Source organism: Acanthaster planci, linkage group LG17 (genome assembly GCF_054643075.1).
Source record: "Acanthaster planci isolate LZ-2023a linkage group LG17, COTS_SCS, whole genome shotgun sequence".
NCBI lineage: Eukaryota > Metazoa > Echinodermata > Asteroidea > Valvatida > Acanthasteridae > Acanthaster > Acanthaster planci.
Genome location: NC_141793.1, coordinates 9,209,690 through 9,230,101, shown reverse-complemented (window position 1 = coordinate 9,230,101; position 20,412 = coordinate 9,209,690).

The window sequence follows — 20,412 nt, the reverse complement described above, 5'->3', positions numbered from 1 at the left end:
CAATTCAACCTCTTGACCATCTGCGTATATTATTAATGGAATTAAGTGTTCACACTGGGGATAAGTGTTTACTACACAACGTCAACTTCAGACTTTTTGTTTATCATCTCACAGGAAGTGTAATCTGTACCATTAAAAAACAAAAGATGAAAGAACTTTTTACCGCATAATTAATTAAAACCCTCGAAGCAACCAAGTTAACATGAAATCCTGAAATGAAAAATGTGGGAAGAACGTAACATTTTGCTATTTTCATTTGCCTAAAATTGACCGCATTGCTTTTCTTAATGCCCTTCGTAGGCAATTACAAATTCTCTTTGGCGTGTATACATAAAAAGAGAACTCTCTCATAGTAAGTGGGAGAGGAAGCTATGTAGTTGGTTGTTATGCAAAGTGTGAACGGTGATAATGCGAGTAGCAAGGTGTGGCTACATAAGGCGTTGGAATGCTGTAGGTGGTATTCGCAGTCACCCTGCAGCAGAGTTAGTTTTCCTTTACTTTAAATTTCAGAGATATGTATAAGGTTATGCTTTATGAATATATAAGACATAATATAAAAAAAGATCAATGAAAGACAGAACAATTCGCGCAGATTCGACTCGAACCTTGAACACTTTTTACCCAAGTGCAGTTTGCTTTATTGAACTTACATGTGCAATCAAAGTTCTAATCAGTGATTCATCAGATTTTATTGTTATCTTAATCCCCTTTTATTTAATCAATCGTTATTTACCTGACATGCTGTATGAAATTATTTGTTGTAATTCTGGTGTGAATTTTTGTAGTGTCGTTTATTGTTCTGTATTTATAAATATTTTTTGATTCTCAAGTTTTTAACGCTCGCCAAACTACAACGAATTTCAACGTATTTCAATAACTATGTTGGATACAATTGATATTAAATTAAATAAATGAAAATGACATTTGCAAAATTAAGACATAAACCGTGGAGCGAGTCATGCGCAGTCGCCATTGGGGTTCAGATAGGAATTTTCCAGAGTCTTACCCTTGTATTATGGGCTCGGGTTTTATCTGCTGTGACTTTTTCTGCGTTTAAATCAGAAGATGCCGATATGTATAATTACGAAGTTGTTCCTATTTTGTATTGTTTCGATGTAAACAGCAATTACAGACTCGCGGCGAAGCTTTACAAAGAACGTGGATGACTGTTACCACAGCAAGAATAAAACAGTTTTGAAAAACAAATGCACTTCCCTTTCATTGTATTTGATGATATTAGTTTGTGGGGGCTGAGATGAGATTAATGTATTCTATTTATTTGTGTCACGCTTTTTTGTACTGGTATAATACATGAACATCTTTTGCATCGTTTTACGTACCTCAACGAAGAGAGCCTCACCCCGACTAGCGATCGAATCCACCACCGATGTGTTTCCTAGCAAACACCGTTCTGTTTCGGCGTGGTAGTTCACAGACCGACAACGGTCGACGCGGAGGCAAGCTGCCACACATCGCAGAAGGCTTCTCGCCGGAGTCTCTGCCACGATAAAACCGGGCAGTAGTTTCCTTTCGCTGAGTTCCGTTCTCGTAAGTGACTTCTTCTGATGTCGAGGCGACCCCAAAACATCTATTCTCCCCAAAATGTGATAAAGTTGATTTCTAAAGGGGCATTTGTTGAGTTCACGCTTTTCTTGTAAAATTTTTGAGTCCCATTTAAAACGATTTAGAGTCTTTGTTGTGCATTTTTAAAGGCATTTTCGTGCCCTTATGCTAATACATATTATTTTGCCAAATATAAACTATAACAAAGATGTATTAAGGAAGAAACCTTTAGTGTAACAGCTATTTAAACAAAAGTAAACAAAAAGTGTCCGTTTGTTTATTTTGTTGTCGTAATGTTTATTTGTTTCGGGGATTCGTTTATGTTCAAGTTCATGGCAGTGGCGCAGAGAGAAAGTTTTCACAACTGTTTCCAAAGAGCATGGATTCACATTCAAAGAATGGATGAACAAACGACCCCAAGCAAACGGCATCACAGTGCTCCCACTTGTCAAAAAAGGTGGAAGATTTCGAATGTTTAAACAGCGCAGTTTCAAGCGAATCAACCAAACAAGGTAAATGTCGGCAGCAGTATTAAAGCAGCACAAAACCTGCTCCTGAGTAAATTTCACATCATAAAGCCTTTAATTGTACTCAGAGCAATGCAAAACATCCATTCCCTTAGACGGAGCAGTTTCTTCTTACTATGTAGATGTCCCAAGGTTGAAAAGGGTAAAACACCTGATCAAAATCTTGCGTCCACGTTACCCAGAAATTCCGAAGAATGATAATTCTCTAGTTACGTTTCCTGTACTTGCACCAATAAGGTGAACCAGCAATAAAGCCCAAATTCATCTAATGTGCGTAAATGCAGTGTACAAAAAAAGAAAAAAAAACACTGATATTCCCAGATGCTTTTTTAATTCGTTGGTCAGTCCCTGTCAATGAAAATGAACTCACTGATAGTCTGGATACAAAGTAGCGCAGACGACAAGAGAATCAGCAATGACTTGCTTTTCCGAGCCATGCTTGACTTCCGGACCGGGCTATTCACAAACGAAGCTCTCTCCAGAATCAACCGAAATGAAGAAATGGCAAACCACTGGCCACACAGCGAGTACAGACTCACTTGGCAAGCTGCGCATTTGGGTTATATGGACGGAGTAATCGATTTCTCGCAGTTGATGACGGCTGTTCCTGGTACGGGGAAAGGACAGTTCTAGACCAAGCCATTTTCTCTGGGTGCCTATTCCACGGATTTTGCCCCCGTTTTTGTCAATTTAAATTATTTTTTACCATTTTTTAAAACGAAACAAAATCTTGGAAATAGATGAGAATCCAAAAATCAACATTTTTTTCCTATCTTTTTATATGTGTTATTAACACTAAAAAACCAAACCCGTTTTCATCCATTTCCCCTTGGGTACCTACCCACGGATTTTTCCCATTTTGGTCAATTTAAATTTTAAAAAAAAGTTGAAAAAGACCCCTCAACTCCTTGAAAGGCCTCCTCAGGCTCACTCCCTCCTTTAGCCTTTTCGGCCTATCATGTTCTTATTTATTTTCTCAAAAAAACAAAACCCCAAAACCCGCACGCCTTTGCACCCCCTCAGAAGGCTCATACGACAGAGCGGATAAAACGACCTCGTACCTTTAGCATGCACCTCCTCAGAAAAAAAGAGTTTTTGAGTTGAGTTATTCCATGAGGTTGGGGCACAATTTGTGACGGTGTCGATTGTTACATGGGTTCCACAAAAATGAAGAGTTATTTCCCTGCATGTGGATCCCAAATTGACATTGTTATACATCTTGCAAGGCTAAATATAAATTTCAAGGTGTGTGTTATTTTTACAGAGTATGACCTACTCTGCAGGTCATGACAGGTGGTAAAAGTGACAGGTGGTAAAAGTGACAGGTGGTAAAAGTTCGTAAACAAGGACATTGTCACATATTGTACCCCAGCCTCATGGAATGTCCCAATTGTATGATTGTATCGTTTCGACCCATAGAATGACCCAATTGTATGACTGTATCGTTTCGACCCATGGAATGACCCAGTTGTATGATTGTATCGTTTCGACCCATGGAATGACCCAGTTGTATGATTGTATCGTTTCGACCCATGGAATGACCCAGTTGTATGATTGTATCGTTTCGACCCATGGAATGACCCAGTTGTATGATTGTCTCGTTTCGACCCATGGAATGACCCAGTTGTATGATTGTCTCGTTTCGACCCATGGAATGACCCAATTGTATGATTGTCTCGTTTCGACCCATGGAATGACCCAGTTGTATGATTGTCTCGTTTCGACCCATGGAATGACCCAGTTGTATGATTGTATCGTTTCGACCCATGGAATGACCCAGTTGTATGATTGTATCGTTTCGACCCAGTAGGCTTGACCCGTACGGCACTTTAGCTAATATTACTCCTCACTCTCTCTCCCCTCCACATAAAAAATTAAAAGGCACTTTACCTAATCACTCCCCAAACACACGGCTCTTTCAGGCCTAAGGGCCTTGGTTACCCCCAGCAACTAGCAAATATGGCTCTATTTTTTTTTCGGTTATCCCACCAAGCTGGCCATTATCTCTCTGGAACCAGAAGCGTGCACAGCGATACTCTGTTCACAGAAGGTAAGTGGATTTTCTTGTTATTTTTTTGACGTTAATCATGAAAAAAAAACCAAAACAGGTTCCTGTTTTTTGTTCATTTGTAGCTTTCAATTTTTATTTTTCAGAACTAAAAACCATGGAGTTCTCAAGACAAACCATCTGTTTGCGGTACATTGACGAAAACTTAACGCTAAGCATATGATAGAAGACGTCGCCAATGGGTGTAGCGTGTCATGTCTCACTCGAGAGAACTGCTGATGGCTAAACGCTCAAAAGAAGCTTACCAGCTTTAAACAATTGATCTGGCGTAAGCAATCCGCCATTAGTACCATTTTTGCAAAAGCATATCGAGGATAATGATGATGATAATGATGACATGGATGAAGAAGATGAAATGAAGGACTTGGAGGAGCAACCGACAGAAACAAAGCATGATGATGCACAGTCTGTTTATGAAAACTAAAACAAGAATATAAACCGCATAGAGAGCAAGTAAGAGGAACCGCTGAGAGAAACATTCCTGCGAAGTTTGTCTGCATTAGCACAATGTGTAAAAGAATGTAATGATATTACATAACAGAGAAACCCGTGCATTACACAACGCAGCCAACTTTGGTCACTAGCTGGGAATATCATTTCAAACATTTCGTCGAGATAAGAAAAAAGGAAAGGTGCTTGCATCAAATTTCAGTTCTTGGATAAAACAAAATTGTAATGGGCAAGGGCCACAATTGTATCTGAATACCCTTAATTACGTTGTTGTCGCTTACCGTTGACTATTTTTTTAGAAAGAGCAAACATCATATCAGGATGTATTTTAAAATTTTCCAGATCAGGTTTTTCAGCATGTACAGGGGTAGGATATGATAAATAGTCGTTGCATTTGGACGAAAAAAAATTTATACGTTAATTAGCTCCAGTGGACTCGCCAAAAGAGGTCACTCGCTCTGCGCATGGTTAAAAATGGGCCCAGGTAAAAATAGGCTAATTATAATAACCGAACTCGAGTTTGATTATTACAATTAGGCTCATTATAATTATTTTTAGTTTTATTATTAATTATTTTGTTTAGCGTCGGCTAGCGCTCGGATTTGCCGCCGAAAACCGCACCCACGTGGTTTCTCGCTCGCTTCGTTGGCCAGTATGTGGGATCTGTCTTCGATGTTTGTGAGTCTGGAAAGCTTCGTTTCTTCTTTGTTATCGCTCGGTAGATCGGAGTAAGGCCCTGGGTAAACTTTTATGGCGATCTGTGTTTCCGTCTGGCTCAAACTCATAATCTTTGTTCAAGGTTTCTTTCTAATTATACGCTTTAAAAATTCACAAGATTTCCGACTCAATTTAAACTCAGCCTTATTGTTGTTACAGACTTTTCCATTCTCGATTTTGATGTAAAAGGTCCATTTGTCGATCTTGCTGTTTTATATTACCAGTGTTTAACTGTTGCAGTTCCCGCGGCGCCACAACTTCTAAAATGTCTGCAGATCGCCCGTTTAACTGTCGGCAGTAATAAACGCGACTTTGATGGGGTTTAGGTCGTATTTACCTTCATAAATGACATCGGGCGAAAGTGTTATTTCGGACAAACCCAACAGTCTGGCCACTTCTCTGTTTAATAAAAACAAACTTCGGAAAGTATACTTTTTAAAAATACATACTTGATGACACTACAAGGCTTTCGTAGTCTTGGGTTGTTCCCTTTCATAATCCAAAGACAAAGCTAGTGTCCCATTTCACTGCTTCCAGTTGTCTGATTCCTTGACCAAAGATCTCCGACGACTCTTGATAAAATAAGAACCACAATAACCAAGTCGTTCACTCTATTTTTTTCCAGATAAGACCATTTCTGCCTCTTCTGTAGAATTGGCAAGTACTCTTGAACCAGAACTGATTTGCAATACGTAGGACTTGTCTCCATCTCCTTCTGCAGTAGTTGTCTCCTTTGCGGAGTACAGGTGCGGCAGGTGGCTTGGAGTCAGTGGTTCGTTATCCTTTGGATCCATAATTAACTGCGTAAGGGGTCGTTCGTTGAAGCTTGCCACTACTTCTGTCATAACAGTGATCAAGATCTCGTCAGTGACCGTCTACTGTTGCAGGAAGTTTCCCCGGGTCTTCCTCACTGGACAGATTTCTCTTTCCCAAACCCCTGCCATGTGTATTGTTCCTGGGGTTGAAATGTTGCTCAGTGCCTCGTTGTACCAGGAAATTGATGACCCTCTTCTTATCTAATGCAGCAAGACCATCTTGAAGTTCCTTCTGGCCTCTTTGAAGTTTGCCCTATTCTCACTCTATGTGCTCTAGTGGTCCCGACAATTGATGAACCGGCAAAATGCTTGAATGAAAGAGTCTATCTCCAGCGAGAAGGCCACCTCCAGATGAACTGCCCTGCTGGCCATGCATGTCAATATGAATCCATACCTATTCAGCTGGCTTCGTCCTTGCTTCTCTAGGAACGCACCAAAGTAATCAACCCTGGTATTGCTGAAAGGTGGTTTATTGGGTGTCACTCTTGCTTCTGGTAAGAGAGTCGGCCATGAACTGTTGACCTAGTCTGGCATTCCACTTCTTGCAACGTATTCTATTTCCAATCACATGTCGTGAAAAATGCACCCATAATTATCCAATACGTCTGCTTGAAAGCCGTCCATGTTATTCCATCTCCGCAGTATCCAACTATTTGATAGTAGTGAACAACCAGGAGCTTGGTGACGTGATGATCACCACACAGGATCAGTGGGTGTTGCTGGTCGTCAGACAGCGGCAATCCCTCCAATCTTCCGCCCACACGAAGCAGACCTTCATGTAGAAGGGGATTCGTCCTTTAAATACCCTTCGACAGATCTCGTGACCTCTTCTTATCTCCGGCGTCTGACTGAAACTTGCCTGGGAAAGACTACTTCTGCATGCCTTTCAGCTGTCTCCAACTGAAGAATAGTTGGAAGACCTGTTTCTTTAAACACTGCCTTATCCCTAACGCAAGGGGCAAGGTGCCTCATAAATTATAGCATCCGCACACGTACAACTGCTTGCTTTATGCGGATCCACGAGGAATAGTGCGCCAGCAAATCTTGTGTGTGACCAGAAGAGACAGCTGCATTTGTAACTTCTTAACTTCTTGGTCACTCTGCAAATCTTCCTTGGCCTAGGTCAAATGTCTTGTCTGGCCAAAGGTGTTTCTCTTCAATCAGAAACTCTGATCCACTTAGCCCAAGGTCCTTTGTATGCACCCCTCTGGAACCATTATCTGCAGGATTCCTATTGGAATCAGCATATCTCCAGTGGGAGGCTTTACTTACTTCGTGTATCTTGGCAACCCGGTTAGCAACAAAGGTGCGAAACTGTTTGCTTTCATTACTGATGTACTGCAAAACGGAGGTTGAATCCGTCCAGTAAGTTAAATCCTCAAGCCTAGGAACTGTCGTCATTTTCATTAGAGGTAACAACATCTGGCAACCTTCATAACTGTCACTTATGGAAGCTCAAGGACCCAGTTCTTCCAACGCTGTACACCTTCGTCACCTACCCTTTTACCCCAACCTTTACCCTGAGCACAAAAGTCCTGCGGAAGCAGCCTTGCTTCAAGGATGAAGGGGGCGACAAAGCCCAAGGTAGGCACATCTGATAGTGTCCATCCTCCAAAGTTATTGAAGTCTCCATTGCTGTTCTAGCCTTTTGATCTTCGACTGACTCTCCAGGCTTCTCATCCTTATATGTCATCACGGGCAAAATACAAATGCCAGAAGCAATTCACCGGAGCATGCAGTTCTTCCTCCGCCTGAACATGGTTGACTGCGAAGGTATGTCGTCCCTTGAATCTAAACACTGGTCCAATCAGAGTCCATCTCAAAGGTGAACGAACAGCACACGGTTATTTCTTCTCGTCTCTCCTTTCCTCTCGTACCCAAAAGGCCTCAGGTGTGTCGCTTCCGGTAAGCAATTCAACATTGGCATTTTCGGTTGAAGGGACAAATGTTACTTCTAAGTGAGACCATCTATAGTAATGAGTTCTTGTGTCAGTATGCTATGACCAGAGACAGGTAGTTCTTCACTGTCCACACCTTTGGCATTTCTCTGGTTTGCCCTCCTTGGGTCCCTTCCACTGACAGCCTTACTTCCACCCCAGGAGCTGTTCACCGTTGTTCGTATGAACTTCTTTTAGTTCCCTTCAAGACCGAGCTCCTCTGAAATTCTTTTTTTCACAGAGAGAGAGATGTCGCTTCCCTCATCCAAAAGGGCCCAAGTTGGCATCTCTTTCCCTTCATGCTTGATCTTGACAGGAAGTACTTTCAGCAGACCCCCCTGTGTGATCCAACAGAGTTGCCTTCTGCGGGCTTGGCACTGGTTCGTGACTAGCACTGGATTGCTGACTAGAAACCTCCTTAGGCTGTGGCTGAGCGTGCAGAAGGGTGAACTGTTTCCTTTTACAGCCTTCCCTGTTGTACACCCATTTGGACTTCCATGCGCTTGCAAGGTGTGTTACTTGGAGGCAGTTGAAGCACAACCCTTTCTGTCTCACTAATTCTAACCTCTGTTTCAGATTTTTGGCCTTGAATTGCACTCATAGATTGTCTGTTTCCCCTGGCAGCGCGAACGTGCATTGGTGAACCGGTCATCCTTCCTTTCTTGTACTGTAAAAGATGAATCCTTGTTGCTGTTACTTTTATTCTGAGGGGAACCGAGCTTGGTGTGTGGTTTAGCGGATTTTTCGACATTCCGGCCATAGGCATTACTCCCCACCTTGGTGTGCTCTTTCACGAAGTCGGTCATATGAGAAGAGTTGGGTACAACCTTTCCCTCCATCAACTTGTGAGCGGCGGTAGCCCACTTGGATCGGAAAAGGCAGAATTGGCAGAAGTCGCTGTTTCTTCAAAAGTTGTCAGTTGAACTCAAGTCTGCAGTGTAGCCTATCTGTGTGAGAGTCATCTGACAACGCCTCGTGCCTGGTCCCACAAACTCCCACCTTCACCGGCTCTGATGGCAGAACGATCGACCACCTTTGTTATATAGGCAGCTGCAACAATGTAATTCCTACCAAACTAGTCATACAACATATTGCAATATGCTCTTTGCACGCTGGTAACCTTCTGAGAGCTCTAAGAGAATACGGCTTTCTATGGCATTATGTGCCTTGCCTCTACGTAACTGGATAAGGTACGCTCATTTTTCCGGTGATGCTCCCCTCCGTACCGGCCCCAGTTGTTCTATAACGTGGTGCACTGGAAACGACTATCCCAGCCTTTTCTGCATCCTTACTCAGTGAATCTGACTCCATGATTAATGCTGACAAAAACCCCATGGAAACAGCTTTGCCTTAATGAAGCCTGAAGAAACTTTTTACCTTTTACCCTATAAAGGCAGCCCTCACTACAAGTCCAGAGTCAGCGGTTCATTGCAATAAATTGACAAGGAATACATATAAACTTCATGTAACAATACATGTACATGAACCTTAATGGCCACCCGATTATATGGTTAAATAAAGAAAACGATCAGTTATTTTTGTGTAGAATGAGTTTACTTATTATGTGTCTAGCGTATTGGTCACGTGTGGAACTCAAGTATACAATTGTACCTGTGACTCCAGGTAGTTTAACAGTACCAGCAATGACCCTCTGTAATTTTACAAATGTTACAACCCTTTCCTCTAGTCCCCCAACTGACCTTTAACACTAAATCTAATATTCTTCAGTAATTTCTCAGACGGGCGAATTAATTATCTGTTCTTACCAACTGTTGTGTTTCTATGGTTTACTTTGCTAGAAAAACTGCCTGTATTGTGGATCAACCGACGTCTTCTAATATCACGAGGAAAGACTTTTTTTAAACGTGAGTGTCGATCGCACAACTTCACAAGAGGAGGGCGCTATAACAACTTTACGCCATCACACATGCCATACTAAATGAAAATTGTGTTCGGTCAAAGTTCAAGTCTTCTTGTGCAAAGGGGTGCGGGTTCAATGCCACACACGTTATTGGTGTTGACAAAGCCATTTGTGTTGAAAGAGGATACAGCAAAACATTTTGAGGAATGAGAAAAAAATATTAAAGACTATACATGTAACCTTCAAGGCCTTGGTGTGAAGCTGAACTTTAACAAGCTTTCTGAAGGAATGGAAACGAATTTTTTTCAGAAAGTTATATTTTCCCCTCATAATGATACCCCTGCCCTCGGATTTGCCGATATATAATTTCTTCTTCCCCTCGCGCTGATGCTTTGATTGTCGATGATGCACTCTTTAGATCAGGGAAGAACTGGCTGACTCCAGGGGTATAGGCAAGGGGACCACGAGCCCTCGAAGAGGCATTTAAATGCACAAAGAGAAAAGAGACTATTTCATGTGCACTGCTCCAAATGTCACTGTTTTCACGAAGAGCTACTCATGTCAAAATGACATATGGGCATATTCCGAGTTTTTTCATTTTTCTTTCATGTCGGTTCTGATGTTTATGAAAGGTCTTTGCACTCTAAAAACTAAAGTGCTAATTTAGAACTAGAACACCTAAATTTGCGCACTTCCTGGTGCTCATAGAGCGACTGCACATGCTGTGCTGATTTAGCACCGGCACCCATGCTACCGTAGAGCACTCAACAAGAGCTAAACCAAAGCAATTCAAGGGTTAAAGTAACACAAAAGTAGTTCAGTTGCTTCCGTAACTTAGGTGCTAAAATATGGAGCACCAATAAAGAGCTAGATTAAAACACTTCAGGTTTCAACAACTCACAGGACGCAAAATAAATCACCTAGGAAAAGATGTGTGTTTCACTTTGATACTCAACTTTATTTTCAGGAAACGATTAAAGAGCTGAGATGTTTGGCCACTACACATAACTTCGAAACTGTCAAGAAAAGTCTCTTCAGGCACTAACCAAGGACCTTAACTGCTCGGGTAATTTCAGTGCCGCTTGGTGGCACTTTTCCTGAACATTTCTGACTACATATTTCAGTTTTCAGCATATTCACAGCTGATGGTGTCTGAAGATCGAAGGAGAAATCCGTATATCTCTGTCTTCAGTGGATCTGCTCTGTCTGTGGTTTGGCACCAAAGGCCATGAGAGTTGACTGTATTGTGGCTTCGTTGCTCAGCATTTCCTCGAGGAATTTGGTAACCTGTCTGAAAGCAATTTAGAAAGAAAAGGAATCTATCAGTCACAGACTTTTAAATCTCTTAAGATTCATACAAGCGAGGAGTTGGTTACACGTACGGTACGAACCATAGGGTTTGTGATTTTTAAAATTTGGAGAAAGTGCAGTTTCAACGACAAACGAACACATGATGGAGGGTTCATATTGGGCTGCATTCAAAATCCCATGAACCCATTAAAGCGAATGGGAGGCACACGGTGTAGTGCCTATACAATGCCGGGAGTAGCTCAAAATAAGGTGTATGCTGACATGACACTAACATTCAAACAATGCGACCTAACACTGTAAGGCAGTCAGAGCTACATGTATACCACGTTTAGTGACTGGCAAGTCGTGAGATGCACACCCGACGCCTATACAGACTTAGTAAACACGCCCGGCCCATAATGTTCAGTCTCAGCCTAACGAACGACGTATTGCAGACCTACATGGTTCTTGTTGAATCAGAACAGGTCCTTTTCACTGGACGAAATGATTTGAATATCGTCACTGACGAAGTAGCTTGTTTATCAGTGTGACCTTTAGGCCTACTTGATGACACAGCTATCCGGCGAGTATCATAATCAATTTACTGCTTGCTTACCTCTTCAAAATTGCCGGATCAATAGTCGTCTCCAGTCTGTTCGTGTGGTCGTCTCCATCCTGAAAAAACTGTAGTAAGCAAACTACATCACGTCATGTGGCATCATGCGGTCGATGCATGATTATCATGTAATGAGCAGACGAGGTTTAATTAATGGGCAAGTGTGGGTTTCCCACACGATCATCTGATTGACCAGTCTTCCCGCAGCACCATATGACGTGCTAATAAGTAATTTCATTTCAACACAAGAAGTGTTATTTTTACACCTAAGGTGCTGTCAAGGACGTCTCGCTGTTTAGCACCCCACTCGTTAGGAGAAAATGTAACACTACTGGAGATAACTTTTGCACGTCAGGTGCGTATAGGCCTCCTTAGCACCTAGTATGTAGTTTTTTGAGTGTGAGACTATTTATGTCCAGTCGTTGAATTTCAACATTTGTTCTTGCGACCTGTCATCCCGAATACATGCAAGCACTCTTGGTCATAGTACTTCAGCAACAGTTAAAACAACTTAAATGTAGTTAGCGTGCTCACGAGATGGTTAACGTTTCACGAGTTCTTTTTTATCCACTACAGGTTTATCAAAGGACAGGCAATTCTCCGGTGGCGTATAGTCAGGTTTTGCATCTTATCATGTCATTGGTTACTCATGTGCTGTACCTGCAGGGTATTAAGGCGTACCAGTCGCCCGTAAAAATCGGAAAATAAGAAAGGAATTCATCAAGCCGTTCGTTTCGATAACCAGGCGGCCAGAAACAATAAGGTCAGTTCTGATTTGGAGCAACCTTTTACCCACATACTCAAAAAGAAATATAACGTCTAGGGCAAACGGCGTAATTTGAGTGCAGCTTATTGCGTATATGAGTTCGTTGGTTTCCTGAAAACTGTTCTGGGTACGATATCCAGTGATTTGTCGGTACAGAATACAAGGATAACATTTCTGTGAGGAAGAGCCGGGAGTTTACCTCACCCTCCTTTAACCATGGGCAAGTTTGCGGTGACACCATGTGGATATATTTATCTTTTGTGAGTGTGTGTGGTTCTGAGAGAACCGGGGCTCACTCGACGTTTCGGACAGTGTGCTATGTCTGTCTTCAGGAGAAAGAGTGCCGAACTCTTGTGTGTCTGGCCCATAAGTACTGGTTGGGATGATTAAGTGTAGTGGGAACTCGTTGAGGCAGAACAGCTTAACTGGTGCTTGGATCCTAATCCTGTGGGTTGCTGTTGGTGGGCTAGATGATGCGTTGACGTGGGTGTCGTGGGGAGAGGGTTGTGGACCGTGGGTTTAGAGGACCCATTGGTCTGGTTGGGTAGTAGGGGGCGCCAGATGTTGCATATGTTGAAGCCGATGTCTTGGGGTACTGTGTCGTGTCTGCAGATCTCGATGGCTTCTCTGATGCGTCTAGGGTGCCATCTGTTAACAGGAACGATGAGTTCTGCTGCTTTCCAGTCGATGATGTGGTCTTCAGCATGTGAGTGCTTCACTATGGCCGATTTGTCATAGCCTCCTCTGCAGCCGTGGGCAATGTGCTCTTTGGGTCTGGTAGAGAGATCTCTTCTAGTCTGGCCGATATACACCTTCCCACGTTCGCAGGGAATCCTATACACACCAGCTTTGGTCTTGTGGTCTTGCTTGTCCTTGTGGGTCTTCAGGCTGGCTTGGAGTTTCTTGATCGATGAGTGACACACCTTGATGCTGGCTTGATTTAGGATCCGTTGGATTTTGTGTGACGTACTACCTATGAATGGGAGGTTGACTATGTCCTTATAGTTGGGGGGTTGACTTTGGGTATAGGAGACCCGATAGTCGCGGTGTTTTTGAGTCTGGACTTGGTGCCGATGGTATCCATTGTGCTGGAGTGCCGTTGAGATGTGCTGGAGTTCATCTTGTAAGTGTTCTTGATCACATATCTTGTGTGCTCGTTGGATCAGGGTGCGGATGACTGAAGATTTTACGCTGGGATGAAAGGGAAAGACGAGTTGTACAGGTACCGGTCTGTGTGGGTGGGCTTACGGTAGACGGAGTGCCCGAGGGAACCATCTGCACGCCGGTGGACCTTGACGTCAAGGAAGGAGATAGAATTCCCCTCCTCCTGTTCCATCGTGAACTTTATGCTGAGGTGTAGGTCGTTCAAATGGTCCAGGAATGACTGGAGGTTTTGGGGTCCATGCGGCCAGATAATGAAGGTATCGTCTACGCAGCGAAGCCAAGTACCCGGACAATGATCTCTAGATAGTAGTGCCGTTGTCTCGAATTCCTCCATGAACCGGTCGGCTAGGACCGGGGATAAAGGAGATCCCATGGAGGTCCCAGTCGACTGCTCGGAGAATTTGTCTCTCCATCTGAAGCTGGACGGCGAGACGCAAGTTAGCAGCAGGTCATGGGTTTGGTCGGGAGAGAGGGCTGTGCGCTCACAGATCTAGAGTGGGATCATTTTCGAGACGTTCTTTGGCAATGAGGCAGGCCTCGTATGTGGGGACGTTGGTGAAGAGGGAAACGACATCAAAACTGACCATGATGTCGCTGGGCTGGAGATAAAGATTCTGAATGTGTTGGACGAATTAGTCAGAGTTGGTCACATGATGAGGGGTGTTGCCCACCAAGGGCTGAAGGATTTTAGTGAGGTGCTTATTAGTGTTGTAGGTGGGGCCTTTTCGTGAGGCTACAACGAGGCGGAGGGGAATGTCAGGCTTGTGGATCTTGGGCTGGCCGAAGACCGGGGGCAAGTGGTACTAGAGGGCCTCAATTGTCTTTACAACGTGAGGGGGGTAGCCTCAGAGCGCTGGAGAGCCCATAGAGGGATTTCACATTAGCGCTATCTGCGCATATCAGCATCGAAACCGAGGCTCTCTGTGTTGAACTACGTCGCACGCGCCCGCGGAGTCGACATAGTATATGCAGTATCCGGTTCTTAAGTGTGATGCCACGTCTGTCTGAACCACGCCCACTGCACATGCAGATACGTTATACACGACCATCGCAGGTACGCTAGTTTGCGGTAAATTGCCGTTATTTTTTCGTTTGATTTGACGTGTGGAGTCATCTTGAAAGACTCTTCCACAAACATTTGCAGCCTGAAAAGTCTGAGTGTAACATAATTTATGTATTTGTGTCTTGACTCCTTACTTTCAGTCGTCTATAATCGTATTTAGAATTGAAGCTGAGTACATACAGCCTCGTTTTCAAACGCGGAAGTGCGCAGATCGACGCCAAAGGCGTCGTATTGGGATCCCTCTATAGTTTGCTGGCAATCTTACGCTCAATGGCTGGTGTGGGGCCTTCAGGAGGGGGACGGTAGGTGGTGGTGGAGAGAATGTCTGTGACATTCCTATCATAATCGACCTTGTCCATGACTATTGTTGCGTTACCTTTGTCTGCCGGCAGGATGTGGATTGACTAGTCTTGACGTAGGTTCGAGTTTTTTTCTTGAGATGTTGGTCTTGGGTGGCTTGGCTTGCTTGAGAGCTTGATAAAGTTGGATGTGGACATCATCTGCCGCTGCGGTCTTGCTGAGGTGTTGTAGTGCTGGCTCCGTTGATTGGATGATGTCCTCAACCGGGATCAACTTAGGCCTGACCAGTCCGCCGCAAATGACAGTACGACACAACAGCCCACAACTAACACCGACAAGTCCTGCCGACACGTGGCCAGGATGCCCCTCACCAATACCACAGTATTCTTCGTCTGTAACCTCCCGGCGTGGATAAAGGTCGTGTTGCATGTGCTGGGCAATTTAACCGAGTCCAAGTACCCGGGCCTGTTTCAGATGGCTAATGTCATGGCTCTGGTGAATTCCTCAGTCAAACCCATTATTTACAAGGTGACCAATCCCAGGTACCGCAGGGCGTTCCAAGAGGCGTTTGGGGTGAAGACAGCTCAACAGCAGCACAAGACCGGTAACTCCAGAGCGTCTACTCGGGTCACTACCGTGTCACACGGACGGGAACCCTTTAGTCACACATCCAGCGCTTCAGAGGACACCAAAATATAAACGCACAAAGGTCAGTGCCCAGAAAACAGAGACAGAATAGAAAGGAAGTCGAGGTGGACACAATTCTTGTACTTTGATTGCAACATTTTAACACCAATTAGGTTAACAATTTCATTAGCATGTGTTTTTCAAAGAACAAAAATCACAGCTGTAAATGCAGAAAATATCACAGTTTTTTTTTTACCTGGAAGGTGTTTTGATATCCTGACCCAATTACAAAAGGTGATATTCAAGGTAAAATGTGTTAGAGACTCTTCTACGTGCAGAGATGCATAAATTAAAATTGACGATTTCATCTTGCAAAACGGAAACAAGATACAGTATGTTGATTATGATTTGCTGATTATCCATGATTTAGAATGTTTATGACAAAAGGAGTCCATCTTTGACACCTTGCTGTATCAGTATGGTACTGAGTGTCTACAATACGGCTGTTCTAAGCAGCATCCTTTGTTTCATCTAAATCAAATGTAATAATCACGTGCAGTTGCGTCCATGTTGAAAATTCATTAAACCGTATTGCATTTGTATGGATCAGCTACATTGCACTTATTATGTTAATCTCTAATGATCGTGTATTCGTAGTTGTAGTCATTAACTGGGATGAAGTAAATGTTTCCTGGAAATAAGTAGACTAAAACGAACGTCAGCGCAAAGTATAACTTGTTGTTCTGAACGCAATTTGCAAATGTATCGAGATTTGCAAGCAGTTAAGTTTTAATAAACCGCTATTTAGTGTTGTTGTCTTGAAAATAATTTATTATTAAATCGTCTGACAAGTTTGTCCCACCTTTTTGCCTTTTACGTTCTCAGAAAAAAAGTGTGTTTGCTGCACCCATCACGCAGTGTAATCTGTATTGTTGGTGTCTCTCATTTAGAAAATCACGTCAAGTTTAAACAAAGCCCAGCAGTTATACCGATAATAAATTATTCTGCATTAACTATGTAAATTTCACTGTGGCTGTACGTGTTTTGTATCGTTACATTTACTTTGGTTTTCTATGAAACACACAAATCATTGTAGCTCGTTTATCATAACTATTTTAACAATATAGTTCTGCTAACAATCAGTCGTTCACGAAGAGTTATATAACACTATTTACCTGAAATTATGAATATGACGGGTCGAGGGGGAATAAAAACCACCATCGTAACCGAAATTGAAACTGAAGGATTTAACAAACTAATTTTCTTCTCTTGAAGAGAAACAAGGTAATTATTCATAGTGGAACATTTACACTATAGAAGAGAAATACAAGTAGAAACAATGCGCATGCAGAAAGGCTTACATAAAATGTATATAGAACTAGTTATACTATATCTGTAGGATGCGTCGTACTAGGCATTTTGTATCAACAATGCGCGCTTTCCTGAGGCCTGGAGGAACTATAGCCACTGCCACGTTCTTTGGACCTTCGCTTTCTCCCTGTCGTTGTCCTCCTTCATGTAGGCCTACTTGCAGATCTACGGCTCCGTCGCTCAGTCAAAGACCCGACCAGGCCGCGAATAATATGACATCACGGCGCAACAGCCCATGCGCGACCAAGCAACAAGACCCGCCGAGAAGTCGCCAGGATGTTTTTTTGTTTTTTTTTTAAACGTTAGGGTGTATAAACGGCTGTGTAAAGTCCACCTCAACTCCTCCCCTTCTGATCACAGCTGTCCGGTGACAACCTGATAACTGTACAAACAATGTCCCTGTTTTACTGTTCATCCCGCGGTGTGATGCGACCTGCCAGACGAGTGAATCGCTGCTTCTATTTGACTTACGCTGCATGGGCCAGACTACGTAGGACTAACTGTAGATTACATTCCAATAGTTTCATACACTCCCAAATACACAATAGATAAAATGACGAGAAAAGTAAAGATTGCCTGTTTCCGTCTGCACGAAAGTGCTCTACGAATACTGATATACAAGGCACCACCTATCTCGACCTTGAACGACCACTTTCAGAGTTAATGTTTCACTGCTAAATTCCTTGTTTTAAAATTTATTCACTGTTAAAAAGGGTAATGGTACTTGCATACAGTTTGCATTCTGGGTACTTTTAGATCACCTATCAGGTGTTGTTTTGTCGATGACTTAAAATTCAAATTATTTTAAACAAGAGCCCCCGCGGGGAGGGGCTTCGAACACCCCCACCCCCATTTTATTAAGCTGTAATCCTCTATTGTTTCACTAATAAAAGCAACCACAAACAGAAGTCTTGAATTTGTCTATCCGGCTGTTTACAATGCATCTGATTACAGGGTTTGATGTCCTTTAAAAACAAAAAGTGACATAATATGCGAAAACCCATTACATGGTGAAATTTTTCGTTTTATGTTTTATAGTATGGACATCAAATTAATGTGGACATGGTGCTGTTTCCAAAACTGTACTATCCATCATTCCAGCTTGTCTATAGATTGGGTTATGCTCTCGGGAAGTTATAAAAAATCCACTGACTTCATTTTGAGAAATCAATTAGGCTTCCCGTTTCTGATTAAAATTTCACTGAGATTACACAAATTTGACTGACTGAAAGATTGAAACAGTGTGTGAGCAGGGATTCTTTCAAGCAAAATGAAGCAAATTTAAAGATATTCGTAGTACTTGCTTTCACATTCATTGTTCGATTGAAAGGAGTGTTGCATATGACAGTACGTGTAACGGTAAGGATTGCACATTAACATTAAAGTTTAAATTGCATCAAACACGAATGATTTCAGTATTGAAATGGTAAACAAAACTCAAATTATCAAATAGAACAACAATAAAGACTGCTTATCAATATCTCCAAAACAAATTCGGCAATGATCCGACGGGTTTTCAAATCGCATCACCTTTTCCGGGGGAGCAATCTTGGCTACGCCCCTGTTTGAAAAGCACCCAGAAAAACAAAAGAAAGTGAAATTCAAACCCAGTTCAACAAGAGACGCAACCCTTTCACTCCTAACCCAACCACCCACCTACCAACCAAAAATGTAACCCGTAACCAATAACCAGAACGTTCAACCCTTAGCACGCGCCAATGCGCCAACGTTGCGTACACGCAACGGAAACACTAGGCTCGATGAAACCCTGTCCATTCTCCTGCCAAAAAAACCAAAACAGACCTAATCTCGACACCTAAACTATGAAAACCAACCTCAATCCCAACTCCAACCCAACTCCAGCGCTAACTCCAAACCATGCCAAAACAATAGCTCTAAATGTCACCTTCAAGTATAACCGCAACCTCCAGATAAAATGCAACCTAATTTCAAACCTAAAACAACCCCTTTCCCAAATGTTACATCAGATAAAATCAGACACCCAAGTCAGACCCACATACTAAACCCCGCAATCCTACCTCAACCCCAAAGCCAGACCACAAACCATGCTCCTCAAAAAATCAATCCCATGTGATTCAGGAAAACCCAGACTTATACCTTTTTACGTCTTATCTTCATCAAGCCAAGGCCTAAACAACACCTAGATCTATTTGCAACCTCAATTCCAAAACACAAATCCAAAATAAAAAAACCAAGCCAAAAGCTTATCTAACAAAAGCCCACTGCAACCGAGACCCTCAATAAGAATTCAACTACAGCCGAACTCCAAAAAATTTCATTTTGCAGATTTGGAAAAGGAAAATTAAACGCAAACTATATTTTTTGGTGTTTTTTCCTGACCCCCAACTGTCATGCTCAGCAAACAACTGAACATACAGGTGCCCCCCGCCGGAATCTAAATGTAGTATTATTTCCTCTCAAAATAAATGTCAGAAATTGTTGTTCTTGGTGTCAAGTTGAAGACCTGTTCCTTTGGGAAATATTAACGCTGGAATGAAAAATTATTCAATGACATATACACACGCTTGTTACATGTGCCAGCAATTGACAGAACGTACAAAAGCTGTCTCAACATTGGCTTAAAAATGCATGTTGTCAGAATGACTCAACCACCTCGACTATTGTCCGACTGCAGTACAATTTTTTGCGAATATTCGACTCGAGTCGTTGTGGGTAAATGAATGGACTCCGGCACTCGACATTGCGAGGAAATGACTAAACTCGAGTCCGGCATTGGAAGACGCAACTCAGATAAATGTTTATTAGACTTGGGTCCCCCTTATGAAGGAAACCTGCGGTACTGGTTCATAATGTTCAAGTCTTGTCGCAAATTATATCCGATGAACATACAAACATGCATAGCGGCTGTCTATAGTGTCCTTCCTCCGTGAAGCAGCAAGCATGTTGCAGTTCCCACCACGTGGTACTGTGGCGTTTAGCCAAAACCGGACTTAAATGTATTTCTCAATTCGTGGATTCATCATTGCTCGGGGGATATCTTATTAATAAGCCCTTGATGGATAATCAGTATATTCATTACTTGATTTCGAAGCATAAATGGGCAAAAGCCTACATTTGAATAATAAGAAGTAGATTTGTAATACAGTTAGCCCCTAACGTCAAAGATCAGCGAAAAAAAACTTACACCAGACTAGAAGCCATTCAGATATAAGACCAAAACGTCAGTTCATGTTATCTGCCACTGCCAATTGGACTGTTACATTATCCTATAAGACGTCTGGGGTCTATGTGCAGG